Source organism: Caretta caretta, chromosome 25 (assembly GCF_965140235.1).
Source record: "Caretta caretta isolate rCarCar2 chromosome 25, rCarCar1.hap1, whole genome shotgun sequence".
Taxonomy (NCBI): domain Eukaryota; kingdom Metazoa; phylum Chordata; order Testudines; family Cheloniidae; genus Caretta; species Caretta caretta.
The window spans coordinates 14395987-14405634 of record NC_134230.1 but is presented as its reverse complement, the minus strand read 5'-3'; the positions used below and the strand labels follow the sequence as shown (position 1 = coordinate 14405634).

The following is a 9648-nucleotide window of genomic DNA, read 5'->3' as shown; positions in this document are numbered from 1 at the left end:
AAGGAGGCACTAGAGAGGAAAAGTTGTCCAGTGCTAGCCTGGGACCTTGGAGACCTGAGTTCAATTCTTCACTGACTCCCTTGGGCAAGTCACTTAATCGCTCTGTGCCTCAGTTTCCCCATCTGTTCAATGGGGATGATAGCACTGCCCTACTTCCCAGGGGGGCTATGAGGATAAATACATTAAAGATTGTGAGGTGCTCATATACTAAGGCGACAGGGGTTATATAAATACCCTGGACAGACAGCTCTGGAGAGGGGGGGAGTTGGAAACCGCCAGACCGCTTTGGAGAATCCAGATCAGCATCTGCACGTCTGGTGCTGACCCCGTCTGACTCTCTGCACCTTCTGACGCACGGGCCCAACGTCTGAACCCAGGGATGCCCCTTGGCATGGTGGTCTCCGCTGTGACACAGAGTGTTTTGCTGGGCCATGCGGAGCCTGTTCCTTCCCAGCAGCAGGAGATGAGCTTCCAGGAGGCCTCTACTGTCCTGTGTTGACAAACATTCTTCTCCCTAATTAGCAGCAGGGAGGGAAACGAGCACAAATATTCCTGGGCTGACCTGACCAGTTTTTTAAGCGCCTAATAGCAGCCCGTGAGTCACTGCTTGTCACCGAGGATATTTCTGCACCGTCTGAGGCAGAATTATGAGGTCCTGGAGCAGGTCCTGGAATACCGGTACTGCCGGCAGAGTGCAGCCTTGGGTATGGATGTGCTAGTCACACACACACACACTGCCGGGCATGTGACTTTGGCAACACAAACCCACCTATACATGTGACTTGCATACGCTGATCAGGTGACTCACGCATACACACGTAGGTACCCGCGCACAGACACACACACGCCCGCTGGCCACGTGGTGTGTAGGCGTCATTTATGTGTGCACCCGCCACTGCTGACCCCTGCCACAAGTACATGCTCATGTGCACACAAACACAACCCTGGGACTGGTGCGTGCACGTGCGAGTGCTGCTCTCTTGTGCACACGGAGTTACTGGTGGTGCGACTCTCATGGTAATTACCATCGGCTGCTGCCTCCATGAAACAACCCCCGTCCAAAAGTCAGTGTGGCAAACCCTGGAGTTCAAGCCGGGTCCTGATGCACCAAACCCAGCAGCGAGTGCTGGGGGATACGGGAAGTCTACAGCCTTGTCCCTCCCAGCTGCAGCTGTCTTTAAACAGGCTTTCTCCCGAGCCAGCCCCCCAGCCCGTAGAGCAACTGCAAAGCCAGCACTGGCCCTGGCTGTGGCCGTGGAGTCCCAGGGCTCGTTCAGCAGGCTCTGGACCCTTTCTGATCCTGGGCACTATTAAGAGATATTGGCCCAAGCGGTGGAGGCTGGTTTCAGCTTCGCACCATGCAGTATGTAACCTCCACTGATCAGCAGTGACCTTGACCTTGACTCAGGCCGCGTCTCCCTGTTGAGTCTGAGCAGCTGGATTGTGGCTTTTGGTGCATCTGGCTTCACTTTGTCTTTTAAAACAGCGGGCTCCCTGCAGTGCCCATTGCAGCCAATGGGCATCTTTTCTCTGGCTTGGGATCCAATCCCTAGGGCTGGCGACAGGTCCTGATTGCCAGCCCCAGGGGACTGAAGGCCTCTGTCCAGCAGCAAGAGAAGCTTTCCCAGTGCTGCCCTCTGTTGATGGGCCTTGCCCTGACATGCAGGGGAGAGGAAAGAGCGTCTAGGAAGCCCATGCAGGGCTTGATTGCTCAGCTGAGGCTGCCAGCTGGGGTGTCAGCCGCAGTGGGATTCATTGGTGATCCAGGCAGCTGTTCCCTAGGCTCTGCTAGCGGGATGGGAGCAGCCTTGGTCACTACCAACGAGGGCTTGATTGGAAGGGGTGACCCGCCCCATCACCTTCCCAGCCCTATAGAGGGTCACTTTCCTCTCCCGCTCCCTACCCCTACTGTGGTCGCTGTCCGCTGTTCGGATATAGATATTCAGGCCTGTCTCTAAAGGCCAAACTCTAAGAATTTAGGTGTATTCTTGTCACTTAGCTGGTTCTAGAGGTATAAAAGAGAGAATCAAAATCACTGTCTGACTGTATAAGGCCTTTTCTCACTGTGACAGTCTGAGGTCCTGTTCTTAGGCTAAGGACTTTGGCTAAACAGCAGAGGCAGCCGTAAGCTGGGAAGCGACCGGTCAGATCCTCACATTCCAAACTAGTCCCATTGAAATAAGGTGCAATTGGGCTGTGAGGAATACAATCCTGTCCTGATAACGCCCATCGCCTCCAGAGAAAGGGAAGTCCCTCGAAAATGTAACAGGAAACTTAGTTTGATAGCATCCTGTCTGGCAAAAGAACTCACTTATCAATAGCTGGGATGTGAAATCCCCATTTCTGTGATGTTCCATCATTGTAGTCCCCATTTCCCTACTGTTTGTCTGTACAGTCTCTGTCTGGTTCTGTGATTGTTTATGTCTGCTGTATAATTAATTTTGCTGGGTGTAAACTAATTAAGGTGGTGGGATATAATTGGTTAAATAATCATGTTACAATATGTTCGGATTGGTTAGTTAAATTTCAGTAAAATAGTTAAGGTATACCTAAGCAGAACTCAAGTTTTACTGTATAGTCTGCAGTCAATCAGGAAGTAAGGTGGGGGAATTGGAATCATGTTTTGCTAATGGGGGGAACGGGAACGGGGACACAGGTGTAAGGCTCTGTGGTGTCAGAGCTGGGAAGGGGGACACTAAGGAAGGAAACTGGAATCATGCTTGCTGGAATTTCACCCCAATAAACATCGAATTGTTTGCACCTTTGGACTTCAGGTATTGTTGCTCTCTGTTCATGTGAGAAGGACCAGGGAAGGAAGCGGGTGAAGGAATAAGCCCCCTAACATCTTAATGCCGTGACTTGGATACATCGCATCGGATAGGTGAGTGGCAGCCTGTAAGTCCCCCTCCCCAACAGTCCATGCAGCTGCTTGGAGGGGGTATCGCGAACTCTCGTGATGGTAGTTGTGGGTTCTGGCAAGCCAGGGTAAAGGATTTTTTGGATAAATGGATAAGGAAGAACCAGGGTCCATACCAGGTGCAGAGGGTCAATCTGGGATGGGATTAAAAAGGAAATGGAGGAAGTGTTAGGGGACCCAGAGGGAGGGGGGTGGCTGAGGAGCCCACCCTCCTTGGTATATGGGTAGTGGAAGAAAGTCCCTGCCCATGGGGCCTGGATGCCTTCCGGGGAAAGGAGGCACTTCAGCCCGCTTGTGAGAGGTTTGAAGTAAGGGCAGCATTACGGGAAGCTGCCAGGAATCTTTCAAGTTTGGTGCTGCTTCAGCCAGGGCTGCTGAAGGGCTGTAAATTAATTAGGGGTGGTTAAAGATGATTTGGCACAACAGGGTTTAAAGTCAAAAGCCGAGTTAACAGACGATCTTTAGAGACAGGAGCTGGGACTTTGTCCTGGGGGAGTGGAGAGAAAGAAGTTTCAAAGTGCAGAATGGCAGGGTTTGCAGGAGCAGGTAACAATCCGCACTCTTCTCCCAGAGCCAGACCTGGGGCTAAGGGTTCCCAACCGTTTCAACCCAGGGAGCCTGCTCTTGGCTCAGAGCTAGCTATGTCCTTTCCTTCTTTTCCTTCTTCTTTTTCTCAGTTTACTTAATTTGCTGCTGGTAGCCTATACTTTAAACTGACCTGACCGGCTTAGTTGGTTTCTTTCCACCTCTTTCCCCACCTCTCCCCCTGCCTTTCCACACTTTTGTTTTTCTGAAGTTTTAATGGAGGGTACTTTGGATACTTATGTGAAATGTTTCAGGTTATTTTGGACAAAGTATGAGGGAGGTCTGCTGTATTCCACTGGAATTTTTGGAGTAAAAGATCCATGGGCATCCATGGAGACAAATGTTTTACTGCCTCTTTGAACAGTCTCAGGGTGAAGGCAGCTGTGTGACAATAATTGTACTTCGTGGCTAAGTTGTTACAGCCAAATTGCACGACCTTAAAGAACTAAATGTAGGAGTAAGTGATTTAAAGAAGTGAGTGAAAAGTTACAAATCGCTTTTGCAAAAATTGATAATACAGGGTTTGGAGGAAAGTAAACATTTGGGAGTTGTGGACATGGTGAAAGGCAACTGTTGTGAAGATGTTAAAGAGTAACAGTTGTGTTGTTACAAGATGGAAGTTTTTCTTTAATGATAAAACCCAGTTCTATAAATGTAACTGTATGTGCAATTCTGTGCAGTCACATTGGATGGAAGCTTGGTAATTAAATTATCCAAGGGGGTCAGGTAGAGTGGCTACTACCACCACTGTGCTTCTGTCCCCAGAAGCCTTTACAGCTGTTCTGAGGGAAAATGGGCCCTTTTCCCACAGAAATGGTCTAAAGGGACTGCTGCCGGCAGCAGGTGGAGAGAGAATCTGAGCAAAATTATTTGACTATTGGGTAATGTAATCAAAATCACTAAAGGAATGTAAGGGGTTTCTATTGGAACGTAACTTGGCTGCCCCTGGTTGTGTCTAGTTGTACAAGATGGGAGTGTAATCGGGTACAGTTGTGTAAAAGAGTAATTCCAGTGCAAGAAATGTTAGGCAAAAGAGAATTTTGTGTGTCCATAGGAAAAAGAAAGGGAAAAGGGGAGGAATGATGGGAATGCTAAGCCTTGGGGTGACTCTGGGGGATCGGACTGTCGCTTTGGTGGGGGGGCATAAAAACTCTGTGGGCATGGGGGAGGCAGTTACACCTTGTGTAAAATTAATATGGCTAATATAATGTTATGAAGGTTAAACTATGGAAGGAATGTGCATTTTCCCAGGACATGTGCAGTGTATATTGGAGAAGGGCTAAAAAAAAAAAAATGCAAACAAAACATGGTACTTAATTAAAATCCTATTAGGCTCCAAAAGGAACCACAATAGGTTGTCCTTTCTTTTTCAGATCTCTGTGTGTTCTGGAGCAAGAGATGAAAGTGGAAAGTAATCAGAACTCTGGTGGAAGTGGAATGTTTCCCTTTTAAGACAGTCTCTGAGCTGCTAATAGCTTTGGATCCAAAAGCAAGCTAGAAAACCTTTGTGTAAATGCAAATTACCTAGCTGATGGGCACAAAGGAGCTGCAAATAATGAATACATCTGGTCAGCAAACAAGCTACTAGAAGACTCAGATTATGGCCTTCCAGGAAAGGGAGGTGAAAAAAACAAGTCAAGCTTGAAAATAAGGGGAACAGGTTAACCCTAAGGGGGGTGTGTGTGTACAGCTAAAATCTAAAGCTGTCTCTTAGCTATTACCTGAGAATAAACTTAATGCTTGGTACAGCAGAGAAACTATTGCAAACCTGGTCAGTTGTACAAGAGGGGAAACTGAGGTACACCACCTCATGAATTTCATAAATGACCAGTGAGTGGGGTAATTCACTAGCCTGACTATAGAACAAAATAAGGACAGCCTGGAGGTAATTCTTCTGTTTTTCCTGCAATTAGCAAGGAAATCTGTGAAAGGAAGTGGTATTATTATTAAGCAATAATCTGTCCCCACTAGGGGGTGGTGGAAATTGTTTCTTTTGTTTTTCAGACACTCTACAAGCAAGCTGGCGCCAGTGGAAAAATAACCGAGAATACCACAGATCTATGTTTTGTGTTGTTTGTCTGTGGTGTTTGTCTTGTTGCTAGCATTGTTGTGTTTTAATGAACAAAAACCTTATGACATGAGTGGGGGATGGCTTCAAAAGGCTGACCTTGGGGGGAAGATGTGTATGGGAATGCAAAATGCTCAGCTAGGAGGCCAGCACCTGTGTAATAGCTACCATCGTACCTGGAAATGGAACAGCATCTAAGGTGGTCCCCACAAGCCCTATGGAAATAATGAGAAGGGGAGGAGCTCACTGGGAATCAATGGAGGGGTGTGCAAAATGGTGTAAATCAAGAGAAGATGTTTGGATGTGCCCCTCTCCTATGACTATGGAGGAGCAGGATCAATGATCTATGCAAGGGGTGGACAACTGGGTGTACTGTGTATAAGGTGTTTTGCTGGGAATGTACATCTTACTGGGGGCACAATTACACCAGCCCATTTTGTATTGTTAACTGTACTTGTGTTACGTTGCATATGGAGATAACCTATAAGTAATGTAGTAAGCCCTCCCCACCCTGCAGTGTACTAGACAACCCGGACCCAACCTTCTCGGGCCCTCTTGAATGGGAAGTCCGGAAGACTAATTGGAATAGGTGTGGTATGCCCAGACGAGAGAAGGTGCAGGGCACTAGACTACCCAAGGGACAGTGGGACAAATGGAATATCGACACCTTCCACCTTGAGGCCTGGCCCTGTCAGGAAATGTGTCGCCATATGTCCTATGCTTTTCCAGGGATACCTGCGCAGGAGGATCCCAAAAGAAAAAAAAGGGGTGGAGTGTTAGGATATAGATATTCAGGCCTGTCTGAAAAGGCCAAACTCTTCAGAATGTAGGTGTATTCTTGTCACTTAGCTAATTCTAGAGGTATAAAAGAGAGAATCAAAATCACTGTCTGACTGTATAAGGCCTTTTCTCACTGTGACAGTCTGAGGCCCTGTTCTTAGGCTAAGGACTTTGGCTAAACAGCAGAGGCAGCCGTAAGCTGGGAAGCGACCGGTCAGATCCTCACATTCCAAACTAGTCCCATTGAAATAAGGTGCAATTGGGCTGTGAGGAATACAGTCCTGTCCTGATAACGCCCCTCGCCTCCAGAGAAAGGGAAGTCCCTCAAAAATGTAACAGGAAACTTAGTTTGATAGCATCCTGTCTGGCAAAAGAACTCACTTATCAATAGCTGGGATGTGAAATCCCCATTTCTGTGATGTTCCATCATTGTAGTCCCCATTTCCCTACTGTTTGTCTGTACAATCTCTGTCTGTCTGGTTCTGTGATTGTTTCTGTCTGCTGTATGATTAATTTTGCTGGGGGTAAACTAATTAAGAAAAATTGGAAAATGTCCAGCGGAGGGCAACAAAAGTGATAAGCGGACTGAAACACATGATTTATGAGGAGCGGCTGAGGGAACTGGGATTGTTTAGCCTGCGGAAGAGAAGAATGAGGGGGGATTTGATAGCTGCTTTCAACTACCTGAAAGGGGGTTCCAAAGAGGATGGATCTAGACTGTTCTCAGTGGTAGCAGATGACAGAACGAGGAGTAATGGTCTCAAGTTGCAGTGTGGGAGGTTTAGGTTGGATATTAGGAAAAACTTTTTCACTGGGAGGGCGGTGAAGCACTGGAATGGGTTCCCTAGGGAGGTGGTGGAATCTCCTTCCTTAGAAGTTTTTAAGGTCAGGCTTGACAAAGCCCTGGCTGGGATGATTTAGTTGGGGACTGGTCCTGCTTTGAGGAGGGAGTTGGACTAGGGGACCTTCTGAGGTCCCTTCTAACCCTGATATTCTATGATTCTAAGGTGGTGGGATATAATTGATTAAATAATCATGTTACAATATGTTAGGATTGGTTAGTTAAATTTCAGGAAAATGGTTGGTTAAGGTATAGCTAAGCAGAACTCAAGTTTTACTATATAGTCTGCAATCAATCAGGAAGTAAGGCGGGGAACGGGAACAGGGAATGGGAGTGGGGAAATTGGAATCATGTTTTGCTAAGGGGGGGAATGGGAACAGGGACACAGGTAAGGCTCTGTGGTGTCAGAGCTGGAAAGGAGGACACTAAGGAAGGAAACTGGAATCATGCTTCCTGGAAGTTCACCCCCATAAACATTGAATTGTTTGCACCTTTGGACTTTGGGTATTGTTGCTCTCTCTTCATGCGAGAATGACCAGGGAAGTAAGCGGGTGAAGGAATAAGCCCCTAACAGCCGTCTGCCCCCTTCTGTCCAACCGTGGCTTTCGGAGGAGCAGGATAGGGCAGTGAAAAGGGAATGCCAGCACCCTGTGCAGCCCGGCAGCGGGAACCCTCGTGATGGTGAAATGCTGGAGGAGCCCATGCAATGCCCCTGGGTGCAGCAAATGGGTTGAACAGTGACACCCTGAAATGCAAAACGGTGACCAGGCTAGAAACAGACAAAGAACCAACCATGCGGCACTGGGAATGGACCTCCGTGGGAACCCGCCAGGGCTCCCTGCCCTCCTGATTCCCTACAACAGGTATGATTCTTACCCTAGCTCACCGGCTGACCTCTAAAACAGCAGCCAGAGGATCACAGGCTGCTCCTGAGTACCCGGAATAGGCCTCTTGTCAGCAAACCAGAGCACCCAGGTGAAGTGGGCAGGAAGGGAGTGGGAGAAACTTATTGATCCAGACTGGGGAACTGGCTTCTTGGAGCCTGGGGGCAGGAGAGGAGGGGAAGAAAGATCGACAGATGGGACTAAACTAAGACCCCCCAGATCTTGCCACCCCGGATCTTTGGGGCTCAGATCCTCAGGCGAGTGGGGATGGACAGCTAGACAGACAGGATCAGGAGCTAAGCTTTGCAGCCTGTGTCCATCTCTAAGTCAGACAGACCAACTGATCTCGTTGTATCTTTTATGTTATCGCTGGAGATTAAAGGGTCCAAGGTTTGGTTTCCTGTTGGGGCAATAACTCTCCTATAAACTCTCCCTGCTGAGGAGCATTCATCTCCCTCCCTCCTGAGTCGGGCGGTCAGGTAGAAAGGGTGAAAAATTGGGACATTTGTTTTTTTTCTGGGAGAAGGGAAAGTTGCCTATATAAGACAAAGTCCCTAATATCAGGACGGTCCCTATAATATGTGGATGTCGGGTCACCCTTATCCCAAGGGACCCAGTACAGCTTTTCTGGCGGGTGCCACGCTGGGGGCTGGGAGGGAGAGGGCAGGGGCCGGGTGAGTTAGGGGCCTGGATCCGGATGATGCAGAAGGTGCTGGGACCTGACATCTCTAGTGATTTTCCCCATGCTAGGGTTTGATGGATCGGTTTCCTTGGCTAAGGAAGGCTCTGGGTCACCAAACAAGAGCGGCTTACCCGTTGCCCGCTGGACAGCAGCTGCAGACGTGGTGTCTATTGCTGGCCCAAAGGAAGACGCTCAACTGGGCTGGGTGGCTCAATGCTCTCCCGGCAGCTTTGGAAACAGAGATTGATTTCCTCCCACCCCAAAATTATCTCTGTGCCAGCCAGGGATTCCTTGCAGCTCTGCTCACCTGCCTGCAATCAGTGTCACCTGCGGCTTCTAGGAGGCCTTCTGAGGGCGCCACCCACTAGCCCCCAGGCTCACCTGCCCACATGAGCATCCTGGGGGTGGGATCAGTGTCCGCCACCCAGCCTTGGGGCCCCACCCCCTGCAGTGTCACTCTGCGCTGGTGTCAGCCATCTGCAGTCTGAGCTGCCTGCAACGGGTGACACCAATATACCCCTCACTGCACCTGCCTGCTACTGAACCGCCCCCTACTGCACGTCGGGTCACCCCCACTGCAAGCTGCCTCCCCCTGCACTCTTTGTAATCAGCATCCCCTGTGTCCCCAGAACTGGCTGCTCAGGGAGACTGAGGTGTCAGGACCCCCCTGCTATGAGCCACCACCAGGACTTGGATGGGCCCCATTGCTGGCTGCAACTCAGGGGACATCCCCCGAACCCGAAGCCCTGTCGGGTTGGGTTTCCAGACCTGGCAGTTTAACAAGAATTCCAGCCCCGTAAATCTCTCTGCAGCTGTGTCCCCCGCCCCCCATTATATAATGGTTATAAAGGCTAATCTGATCTCTGTGCAGTGCCCAGGCCTTTGCGATCG

At 49.2% G+C, this 9648-nt stretch overlaps 1 protein-coding gene across 1 annotated transcript in view; it reads left to right on the top strand.

Moving 5' to 3' along the window:
• The first annotated feature begins 7562 nt into the window (after positions 1 to 7562).
• The window catches only part of POLRMT (RNA polymerase mitochondrial), a 37523-nt gene continuing 35437 nt past the window's right edge, over positions 7563 to 9648 (top strand). The window contains exon 1 of the mRNA XM_048830722.2: positions 7563 to 8054. The gene's annotated coding sequence lies outside the window, so the exon portion shown is untranslated. The remainder of the gene's footprint in view (positions 8055 to 9648) is intronic.